The 11,796-nt window shown below is 47.8% G+C and overlaps 1 pseudogene; it reads left to right on the forward strand.

The window, feature by feature from the left end:
* The first annotated feature begins 7,004 nt into the window (after nucleotides 1-7,004).
* LOC120044307 lies at nucleotides 7,005-7,943 on the forward strand (annotated as a pseudogene).
* Nucleotides 7,944-11,796: the final 3,853 nt, after the last annotated feature.

Here is an 11,796-nt window from a genome sequence, read left to right on the forward strand (position 1 = left end):
AGGGATGATGTGTAATGAATCTAGGGTTTGCATACCCTGGGTAGACCTTTGTTGGGGGACTGAACATTTTATTGCGAGGTGACCTCCCCGGAACAAGCCAGGTATTAGACAAAAACCTCCAGCGGACCATGACACAATGTCCCAATAACATTCTAAAAACGTCCCCAGGACAAACCGGGAATTAGACAAAACCCCCAGGGGACCATGACACCATGTACCAAGAACATCCTAAAAATGTCCTTGGGACAAACCGGGAACTAGACAAAACCTCCAAGCAACCATGACACAAGGCCCTGGAAACTTTAGGCGACCATTTTGTGACATTCCGGGGACGTCCTAGCGACTCATTTTTATTTGCAGGGATGGTCCGGAGGTTAACTTCATGTTTTAATGTTTTGCCGAAACCCTTAAAGGGACCTAATGGGAACTTTGCCGAATGTCCTTAGGATGTCCCCTGTTTGCGGGCAGAGCTCTAGAGTCTTTATATTGACAAATTCACTTCTTGTGTAAGCGCCTTAATTATGGGTCCATTAGTTCACAATGACTCTGGGTGTTGTTCAATCAATCATAAACAGCTAGTTTAAGAGAAGAAAAAAAACTTCTAGCACTGTATGAATTCATGGGGGTAAGGACCTGACCATTACCATGGCACTTTTGTTGATGCCTCATAGCAACATCATCTGAGGTGCTGACAGTGGCTCCCCTGACAGAAAAAGAGAGGTTGAGTCCTATAAAATGATAGAAGGTAGCAGAACCTGCTAAGTTATAGACTCATAAAGGTAGGTGAGATATCGACACCAGGTTCATCTACAGATTGAGAACTGAAGGATCGGGGGAAAAGCAAGGTGCCGATTAAGAGGTTTTCAAAGTATTTTCAGATTTTCCTATTTTGAATGTTTTATTTGTTATCATGGTGCTATGTTGTTTCATTATCCTACGTTTAATACAATTATGATAAGCCACTCTGGATACAAGTTTATTTATGCTAAATGTAAAGTCAAATGTATTTTAGATGAGTTTGAGGAATTAATAAGGTAGTAAGAGTATGTGTATAACTCTAAAGCTCTGTTAGAGGATGGTTTTACAGTTATAAACAAGCTGATCTGAGGACTCAGAAAAAATCCTCATATATGCCCTTGAAGCCAATTATGGCTGATATCGTGATCATTGATATGCAGTGAACTTCCACTCCCCATACCTTCAGCCTGGGTGCCAGTCTGTTTCTTCTTCAGCCATTATATCATGCATTATCTTGATAAAAAGGAAATGTTGGCTGGGATTCAATGCAAGGAGCGTTATAGAGAAGCTCACTAGACAGCCGACAATGCACCTTAATGGAATTTTCCCCAACATTCACAGAGCTTGGATTCATTGTCACGCGGGACTAGGTGGGCGAAAGAACCAGACGCAGAGAGAGAGCCGCTTGGAAAAAATATTCCTTTTTACTCTTACACAAAAATGATAAGCCCGAACATCCAGGACGCAGAGAAACACTTGCCAACAACCCAAAACACACACACGTAACAAAAAACAATCCCGCACAAAACAAGGGCGGGTCAAACTCCTAAATATAGGGAAGCTCATTACGAAACCAAAACCCACAGGTGCAACTAATAAGACAAAACAAACAGACAAACGAAAAAGGGATCGGTGGCGGCTAGTAGGACGGTGACGACGACCGCCGAGCACCGCCCGAACAGGCAGGGGAGTCAACTTCGGCGGAAGTCGTGACAGTACCCCCCTCCTGACGCGCGGCTCCCGCAGCGCGCCGCCACCGGCCTCGAGGACGACCCGGAGGGCGAGGTGCCGGGCGATCCGGGTGGAGGCGGTGGAAGTCTCTCAGTAGAGAAGGATCTAAAATGTCCCCCACCGGAACCCAGCATCTCTCCTCCGGACCGTACCCCTCCCAGTCCACGAGGTACTGTAGGCCCCTCACCCGGCGTCTCGAGTCCAGAATGGCACGTACTGTGTACGCCGGGGACCCCTCGATCTTCAGAGGGGGTGGAGGGACCTCAGGCACCTCACCTTCTTGCAGGGGACCAGCCACCACCGGCCTGAGGAGAGACACATGAAACGAGGGGTTAATCCGGTAATACCTAGGGAGTTGTAACCTATAACACACCTCGTTTATTCTCCTCAGGACTTTAAACGGCCCCACACACTGCGGCCCCAGCTTCCGACAGGGCAGGCGGAGAGGCAGGTTTCGGGTCGAGAGCCAGACCCTGTCCCCCGGTGTGAACACGGGGGCCTTACTGCGGTGCTGGTCAGCGCTCCTCTTCTGCCGTTGTCCTGCTAACTTTAGCGATTCCTGGACGGCTTTCCAGGTGTCCTTGGAGCGCTGTACCCATTCCTCTACCGCAGGAGCCTCGGTCTGACTCTGATGCCATGGGGCCAGGACCGGCTGGTAACCTAACACACAAACGGGGACATGTTCGTTGAGGAGTGGCGGAGGGAGTTCTGAGCGAGCTCAGCCCAAGGAACATACCTCGCCCACTCACCAGGCCGGTCCCGGCAATATGACCGCAGAAACCTGCCCACATCCTGGTTTACGCGCTCCACCTGCCCATTACTCTCGGGGTGAAAACCCGAGGTCAAGCTGACCGAGACCCCCAGTCTCTCCATAAACGCCCTCCAAACTCTGGATGTGAATTGGGGGCCCCGATCAGAAACGATGTCCTCAGGCACCCCATAGTGCCGGAAGACATGGGTAAACAAGGCCTCCGCAGTCTGCAGGGCCGTAGGGAGACCGGGCAACGGGATGAGACGGCAGGACTTAGAAAACCGATCCACAACGACCAAAATCGTAGTACTTCCCTGGGACGGGGGAAGATCGGTAAGAAAGTCCACCGATAAGTGTGTCCACGGCCGTTGTGGAACGGGGAGGGGCTGTAACTTCCCTCTAGGCAAGTGCCGAGGAGCCTTGCTCTGAGCGCACACCGAGCAGGAGGAGACATAAAATCTCACGTCCTTAGCCAACGTGGGCCACCAGTATCTCCCTCTAAGACTCCGCACTGTCCTCTTGATGCCAGGATGACCCGAGGAGGGGAGAGTATGAGCCCAACGGATTAGCTTATCCCGGACCCCTCCCGGCACGTACTGAACCCCCGCTGGACAGTTAGGAGGGGTCTGCTCTAACCGTGAGGCTCTCTCTATCTCCGCGTCCACCTCCCATACCACCGGTGCCACGAGACATGAAGGTGGAATGATGGGAGTTGGCTCAACGGACCGCTCCTCGGTATCATAGAGACGGGACAGCGCGTCGGCCTTGGTGTTTTGGGAGCCTGGTCGGTACGAGATGGTGAACTGAAACCGGGTGAAAAACATGGCCCATCTAGCCTGACGCGGATTTAGTCTCCTTGCTACCCGGATGTACTCGAGATTACGATGGTCAGTCCAGATGAGAAAAGGGTGTTTCGCCCCCTCAAGCCAATGTCTCCACACCTTCAGAGCCTTGACTACAGCTAACAACTCCCGGTCCCCCACATCATAGTTTCGCTCCGCTGGACCGAGCATCCTCGAAAAGAAGGCACAAGGGCGGAGCTTGGGTGGTACGCCCGAGCGCTGGGACAGCACGGCCCCGACCCCCGCCTCGGACGCGTCCACCTCCACTATGAACGCTAAAGAGGGGTCCGGATGCGCCAACACGGGCGCATTGGTGAACAGCTCCTTCAGAAGACTGAAAGCTCTGTCCGCCTCTGCTGACCAACGCAAGCGCACCGGTCCTCCCTTCAGCAGTGAGGTAATGGGAGCAGCCACCTGACCAAAACCCCGGATAAACCTCCGGTAGTAATTGGCAAACCCTAAAAACCGCTGCACCTCTTTCACCGTGGTCGGAGTCGGCCAATTACGCACGGCTGTAACGCGGTCATCCTCCATCACCACCCCGTAGGTGGAAATACGATAACCCAGGAAGGAAACGGCCTGTTTGAAGAACTCACATTTCTCCGCCTTGCAATACAGGTCATGCTCCAGCAGTCGCCCAAGTACCTTACGCACCAGAGACACATGCGCCGCGCGTGTGGCAGAGTAGATCAAGATGTCATCAATGTACACTACCACTCCCTGCCCGAGCAGGTCTCGGAGAATCTCATCTACGAAGGATTGAAAGACAGCTGGAGCATTTTTCAACCCATATGGCATGACGCGGTACTCATAATGGCCAGATGTAGTACAAATGCGGTTTTCCACTCATCTCCTCCCCGGATACGCACCAGATTATACGCACTCCTCAGGTCCAATTTTTTCAAGAAGCGTGCCCCGTGAAATGATTCCACCGCCGTAGCGATGAGAGGTAGTGGCTAACTAAACCCCACTGTGATGGAATTTAGACCTCGATAATCAATGCACGGGTGTAAACCGCCATCCTTCTTCTTCACAAAAAAGAAGCTCCAGGAGACAGGTGATGCGGAGGGCCGAATGTATCCCTGTCCCAGTGATTCAGTAACATATGTCTCCATAGCCGCTGTCTCCACCTGAGATAAAGGATACACGTGACTCCTAGGAAGTGCAGCGTTCTCCAGGAGGTTTATCGCGCAGTCCCCTCTACGATGGGGTGGTAATTGGGTCGCCTTCTTTTTACTGAAGGCGATAGCCAAATCGGCATATTCAGAGGGAATGCGCACGGTGGAAACCTGGTCTGGACTCTCCACCGTAGTCGCACCAACGGCAACTCCTATACACCTGCCTGAACACTCCTCTGACCACCCCTTAAGAGCCCCCTGTTGCCAGGAAATCACCGGGTTGTGCTGAGCTAGCCAGGGAATTCCCAACACCACTGGAAACGCAGGTGAGTCGATAAGGAACAGACTAATCTGCTTCTTATGACTACCCTGCGTTACCACGTCCAGTGGTACCGTGGCCTCGCTGACCATTCCTGACCCTAATGGTCAGCTATCTAAGGAGTGCACGGGGAAAGGTAGGTCTAACGACACAAGGGGAATCCCTAGCCTTAATGCGAGCCCCCGATCTATGAAATTCCCAGCTGCGCCTGAATCGACTAGCGCCTTATGCTGTAGAGAGGGAGAAAACCCGGGGAAATAGGTTAACACATACATATGACTGACAGGAAGCTCTGGGTAAGTCTGGTGCTGACTCACCTGGGGTGATCGAGTAGTGTTCCGCCTGCCCTCCCGACTCCCAGAAGAGTTCCTCCAGCACCGGTCGGCCGTGTGCCCTCGCCGACCACAACTGGTGCAGGAGGACACTCCTCCTCCGGTCCCCCTTGACGCTGCCCCCCCTAACTCCATAGGGATAGGAGCAGGAGGGCTGGGAGGTGGAAACGACAGGACCTGTTCCGAACGTCCGCGGGCAGCCAGCAGGTTGTCGAGACGGATGGCCATGTCAATGAGTTCATCCAGGGTGAGTGTGGTGTCCCGACACGCTAGCTCCCTGCGGACGTCCTCCCTAAGGCTACATCGGAAATGGTCTATTAAGGCCCTGTCGTTCCACCCTGCTCCTGCAGCCAAGGTCCTGAACTCCAGGGCAAAGTCCTGTACGCTCCTCGTCTCCTGACGCAGGTGGAACAGCCGTTCACCCGCCGCACGACCCTCTGGTGGGTGGTCAAACACAGCTCGGAATCGGCGGGTGAACTCAGGGTAATGATCCCTCGCCGAGTCTGGGCCATTCCACACTGCGTTGGCCCAGAGCTCGTCCAGTCAAACAGGAGACGAGGGCGCTCACGCTCTCCTCTCCGGAGGGAGTAGGACGAACGGTCGCCAGGTAAAGCTCCAGCTGGAGAAGAAACCCCTGACACCCGGCCGCCGTTCCATCATACTCCCGTGGGAGCGCCATCCGAAGAGCCCCGGAGCCGGATGCGGTAACAGGAACAGGAGGTGCTGGAGGAGGGGGTGCTGGAGATGAGGTGGGAAGGCCACTCCTCTCCCATCGATCCATCCTCTCCATCATTTGGTCCATAGCTGACCCAATTCTGTGGAGAACACTGGTGTGATGGAGGACCCTTTCCTCCATCGATGGGAGAGGAGACGCGGCTGCTCCTGCTGATTCCATTTTCCAGTGGTGCGGGATTCTGTCACGCGGGACTAGGTGGGCGAAAGAACCAGACGCAGAGAGAGAGCCGCTTGGAAAAAATATTCCTTTTTACTCTTACACAAAAATGATAAGCCCGAACATCCAGGGCGCAGAGAAACACTTTCCAACAACCCAAAACACACACACGTAACAAAAAACAATCCCGCACAAAACAAGGGGGGGTCAAACTCCTAAATATAGGGAAGCTCATTACGAAACCAAAACCCACAGGTGCAACTAATAAGACAAAACAAACAGACAAACGAAAAAGGGATCGGTGGCGGCTAGTAGGACGGTGACGACGACCGCCGAGCACCGCCCGAACAGGCAGGGGAGTCAACTTCGGCGGAAGTCGTGACATTCATGATAAACGCTCAAGCGTAAATTACCTTTAAAAGTCTGGTATAGAGCGCTGATTTATAGCGCCTTAGATTGAAGCCAATCCCACTGGGCACAGATGTCAGTTCAAGACTAGTTTTGATTAACTAACATGAAATTCAACATGAAATCAAGAAAACATTTAACCATGTCATTGGATTTAGGTTAAAAGGTCTGTGAAAAAAAGAAGAAATGCCCTTACGTTGATTACTTTTTTCAAATCCAATCAGTTTTCCAGGTTGAATCAACATCATCAAATAGATTTTTGGGGTTTAAATGATGTGGAAACAACGTTGATTCAACCAGTTTGTGCCCAGTGGAAGGTCTCATTGTTTAATGCAGAAACAGCAGATTCCCTAGGCTATAATCCCATTTGGTTTGTCATTTGAGGAGTCCTTTTCAAAAGGAAATCGACATAAGTCTTTGCTTTTATGATCATGGCTTTAATTCTAGCAATTGTTGTACAATGAACTTCTATTATATAATATTTTCAGACGACACTATCTGTCCATTTACCTTTACATTTGTCTGGGCCTCGGTGTGACACAATGTGTTTCACATCTTTTCTCTCTTTCCTCTCCTCCTCTCTCAGACATTCGATGTTTAACCTGACCTACAACAGCTACATGCTCCAGCTGGAGGGGTTAAAGGTAACGGAGGAGACCATGTACCCTGTCTTTATCATCCTCTTCTTCTCCTACGTCATCATCATGTTTACCAATGTCGGAATAGTGGTCCTCATCTCCATGGAGAAGAGCCTGCACCAGCCCATGTACATCCTCTTCTGTAACCTGTCCTTCAACGACATCATCGGCAACTCCATCACGTTCCCCCGTCTGCTGGCAGACATCCTCGTCCCTGCCTCTGAGCGCTACATTACCTACTCAGAGTGTGTGGTCCAAGCCTTCTGCACACAAATGTTTGGGACGACCTCTCATACAATACTGATGATCATGGCCTTTGATAGGTATGTGGCCATCTGCAACCCCCTGTGATATTCCACCATCATGACCAACAAAATGGTTATAAGGTTGTCTGTGTCTGCCTGGGGGGTGGCCATAGTCTTAGTGGGGATCCTGCTGGGCCTCACTATACGCCTGTCACGCTGCAGGTCGATGATATTAAACCCTTTCTGCGATAACGCCTCGTTATTCAAGCTCTCCTGCGAGAGTGTGTTGATCAACAACATGTATGGCCTCACCTTCACCGTTGTCCTCTTCGTCTCCTCAATTGGCAGCATCGCACTGACCTACATGAAGATCGCAGCCGAGTGCCTTACCAGGAAGAACAAGGCTATGAACAGTAAGGCCCTGAAGACCTGCAGCACACATCTGACTGTGTACATGATCATGCTGATTAGTGGTTCCATCATCATCATCCTGCACCGTTTTCCTCAGTACTCAGACTACAGGAAGGTGGCAGCCCTGCTCTTCCACATCATCCCCGGGAGCCTGAACCCCATCATATACGGCCTTCAGTCCAAAGAGATACGCAAAGTAGTAGTCAATATGTCCTGCTCCAGGAAAGTTTCACCTTGATTGCAATTAGAGCTGACCCCAATTCGTCGACTGGTAGATTGTTTGGTCAATGGTCAAACAAGATTTTTTTTAGTTGAGCACTAGCAAATATATACTGTATATATATATATGTATATATGTATATATATATATATATATATATATAGGATTATGGCACATAAGACACCTGTCTTATTTGCGCCCATCTCATTGAACGAATCCATTGTGGAGTCCAAGACTAATCCATTGCAGAGGCCGCGGGGATGACACAGTCCAAGAAGAAGGGGAGTGTGTCTAAAAGGTGCAGCTTGGTCAATCAGCATTTACTGCGACGCGGCCTCCGCGGAAGTCAGAGTAAACAGACTTTTTCCGCTTTGCGGAGCAGAGCTGTTGTAAAGGAAGTTGTCAAGGAAGTGAGTTTGTGTTTATACAAGACCGCTCACCCTCACCTACCGTCAACCAATCATATCAATGAGGAGCTATATGGAGCCCTCATTTAAGAGGCACAAGGTGATGCGGTATGGAGCTTGATTTGGCCTCTGCAAAATGCAAAACCTATGCTACACTTGTGAGAAACAAGTTTTGGTTTATTTCATTCAATTTATGAGTTTTGTCAATTTAGTCATTGTCTTTTCTTTGGACAATCATTCCTCAAAGTATTTGATTTTTTCCCCCCAGCTCTCCCCCTTTCGATAACCCCTCAGGGTGAAGGGAAAAATGTCATGGTCTGATCCATTGGAAATGTTATTTAGATTGACAGAATTTTTATTAAACACATGACAATGATTTTGAGATAGGAAGACATTATTAGAAATTAAATGAGACTGTTCCATGAAAATGTGCATATGAAAACCATAACTGGCACACAGATTGGTAGAAATGGTGAGATGAATTGGCATTCCACATTGGCATTCCACAAAGGTCGAAGAGTCTTTATGTAGCCTGTTACCAGCAACTTCAAGAGAGTAACGACAGAATCGGCAAAACCATTGGGAGCGGGAGAATGGTCAGGTCACTTTTTTTCTGGTTATCTTTGTCTCTGGCTCCCTCTTGAGTCATTTATATATTATTTCATCAAACAGAGCGCTTAACTTTTTATGGCTGCAGGGGCAGTATTGAGTAGCTCTGATTAAAGGTGCCCATTTCAAACGGCCTCGTACTCAATTCTTGCTCGTACAATATGCATATTATTATTACTATTGGATAGAAAACACTCTCTAGTTTCTAAAACCGTTTGAATTATATCTGTGAGTCAAACAGAACTCATTTGGCACAAACTTCCTGACCAGGAAGTGGAAAGTCTGAAATCGATGCTCTGTTCTACTTCCTGCCTATACATGGGCATGATACGTATTAGTATACGTGCACTTCATACACCTTCCCCTGGATGTCAAGAGGCGGTGAGAGAAGAAATTTCGTGTTTATCTTGGTCTGAAGTGGAATACAAGCTCTTTGTATGACGTGTCCGCCCATTTCCTGTTTTCTGGAGAGCGCGAAAGGGGACTTGGATTTGCCTTCTGTTTAGCTGCCGTTATAGGCGACTAATATCTTCGGCTTTGATTTCATTTGATACATGTGACCATATCAGCGTAAAGTATGTTTTTTCAATATAGTTTCATCAGATTATTGAAAAATTTTCGGGAGTTTTGCCGTGTTCCGTTCTCTTCCGTTTGTTGACAAGGAGAGCTTCGAGCCACTTGGCTAGTGCGCTTGCTAAATCGAGAGGGAAAATGGACGTTCTAAATCCAAACAACGATTGTTCTTGACAAAGGACACCTTGTCCAACATTCTGATGGAAGATCACCAAAAGTAAGAAACATTTTATGATGCTATTTCATATATCTTTCGTGCATGTGAACTAGTCGCCGGCGCCCAACTTTGGGGTACTCAGCTATACCGAAGCTGGATGTCGTAATGAAGTTATTTTTTAGAATTCTAACACTGCGATTTCATTAAGAACTAATGGATCTATCATTTCCTATACAACATGTATTTTTTAGTTATGTTTATGAATAGCTATTTGGTCAGAATATGTGTCAGAAAACGTGTCAGAAAAATATCGTTGCTGTTTAGACGTTGTGGAAAAAGTAGCTAAGATAGCAACATGTATAACCACTGATTTCAGCTCTAAATATGCACATTTTCGAACAAAACATAAGTGTATGTATAACCTGATGTTATAGGACTGTCATCTGATAAAGAATATCAAGGTTAGTCAAAAATTATATATCCTTTGCTGGTTTGTTACGATCGCTAACTTTTACTGCTGGGAAATGGCTTGTCTTTCTGGCTATTGTGGTAAGCTAATATAACGCTATATTGTGTTTTCGCTGTAAAACACTTAATAAATCGGAAATATTGGCTGGAATCACAAGATGCCTGTCTTTCATTTGCTGTACACTATGTATTTTTCAGAAATGTTTTATGATGAGTAATTAGGTATTTGACGTTGGTGTCTGTAATTATTCTGTCTGCTTTCGGTGCAATTTCTGATTGTAGCTGCAATGTAAACTATGATTTATACCTGAAATATGCACATTTTTCGAACAAAACATAGATTTATTGTATAACATGTTATAAGACTGTCATCTGATGAAGTTGTTTGTTGGTTAGTTTGGTTGGTTCTTGGTTAGTTAGGTTGGCTTTGTGCATGCTACCTGTGCTGTGAAAAATGTCTGTCCTTTTTTTGTATTTGGTGGTGAGCTAACATAAATATACGTGCTGTTTTCGCTGTAAAACATTTTAAAAATCGGACATGTTGGCTGGATTCACAAGATGTGTACCTTTCATTTGCTGTATTGGACTTGTTAATGTGTGAAAGTTAAATATTTAAAAAATATATATTTTGAATTTCGCGCCCTGCACTTGAGCTGGCTGTTGTCATAAGTGTACCGACGTCGGGCTTGCAGCCATAAGAAGTTAAACATCAAGCAGAGCGCTTGTACATAATGTTTCTGCAACCGTACCTTACAGCAAAAAAGAGCTTCTGGATATCAGGACAGTGATCACTCACCTCGGATTAGATGAAGATTTTTTCTTCAACAAGCAAGATGCACAGGACATTCGCCAAACACCCGACAGGGCGAACATCCCCATTATTTGCAAGAGGAAGAAACGCAGGTACAGGGGACACAGAGCGGGATGCCTCGTGAGGACCCGCAGAAGACGAGTGGGTAAGCTGCCGTTACCGTCAATATTACGTGCAGTCAATGGACAATAAATTACACGAGGTATGATCATGAATATCCTACCAACGGGACATCAAAAACTGTAACATCCTATGTTTCACGGAATCGTGGCTGAATGACGACATGGATATTCAGCTAGCAGGATATACACTGCACCGGCAAGACAGAACAGCACACTCTGGTAAGACGAGGGGGGGGGGGGGGGTCTGTGCATATTTGTAAACAACAGCTGGTGCACGAAATCTGAGGAAGTCTCTAGATTTCGCTCGCCTGAAGTAGAGTATATTGTGATAAAGTGCAGGCGACACTACTTGCCTAGAGAGTTATCAGCTATACATTTCGTGGCTGTTTATTTACCACCACAGACAGATGCTGACACTAAGACCGCACTCAGTCAGCTGTATAAGGAAATAAGCAAACAGGAAACCACTCATCCATCGGCAGCGCTCCTAGTGGCCGGAGACTTTAATGCAGGGAAACTTAAATCAGTTCTTCCAAATTTCTATCAACATGTTAAATGTGCAACCAGAGGGAAAACTTTTCTAGATCACCTGTACTCCACACACAGAGACGCGTACAAAGCTCTCCCTCGCCCTCCATTTGGTAAATCCGACCACAACTCTATCCTCCTGATTCCTGCTTACAAGCAATAATTAAAGCAGGAGGCACCAGTGACTCAGTCTATA

Source organism: Salvelinus namaycush, chromosome 3, assembly GCF_016432855.1.
Source record: "Salvelinus namaycush isolate Seneca chromosome 3, SaNama_1.0, whole genome shotgun sequence".
Classification (NCBI taxonomy): domain Eukaryota; kingdom Metazoa; phylum Chordata; class Actinopteri; order Salmoniformes; family Salmonidae; genus Salvelinus; species Salvelinus namaycush.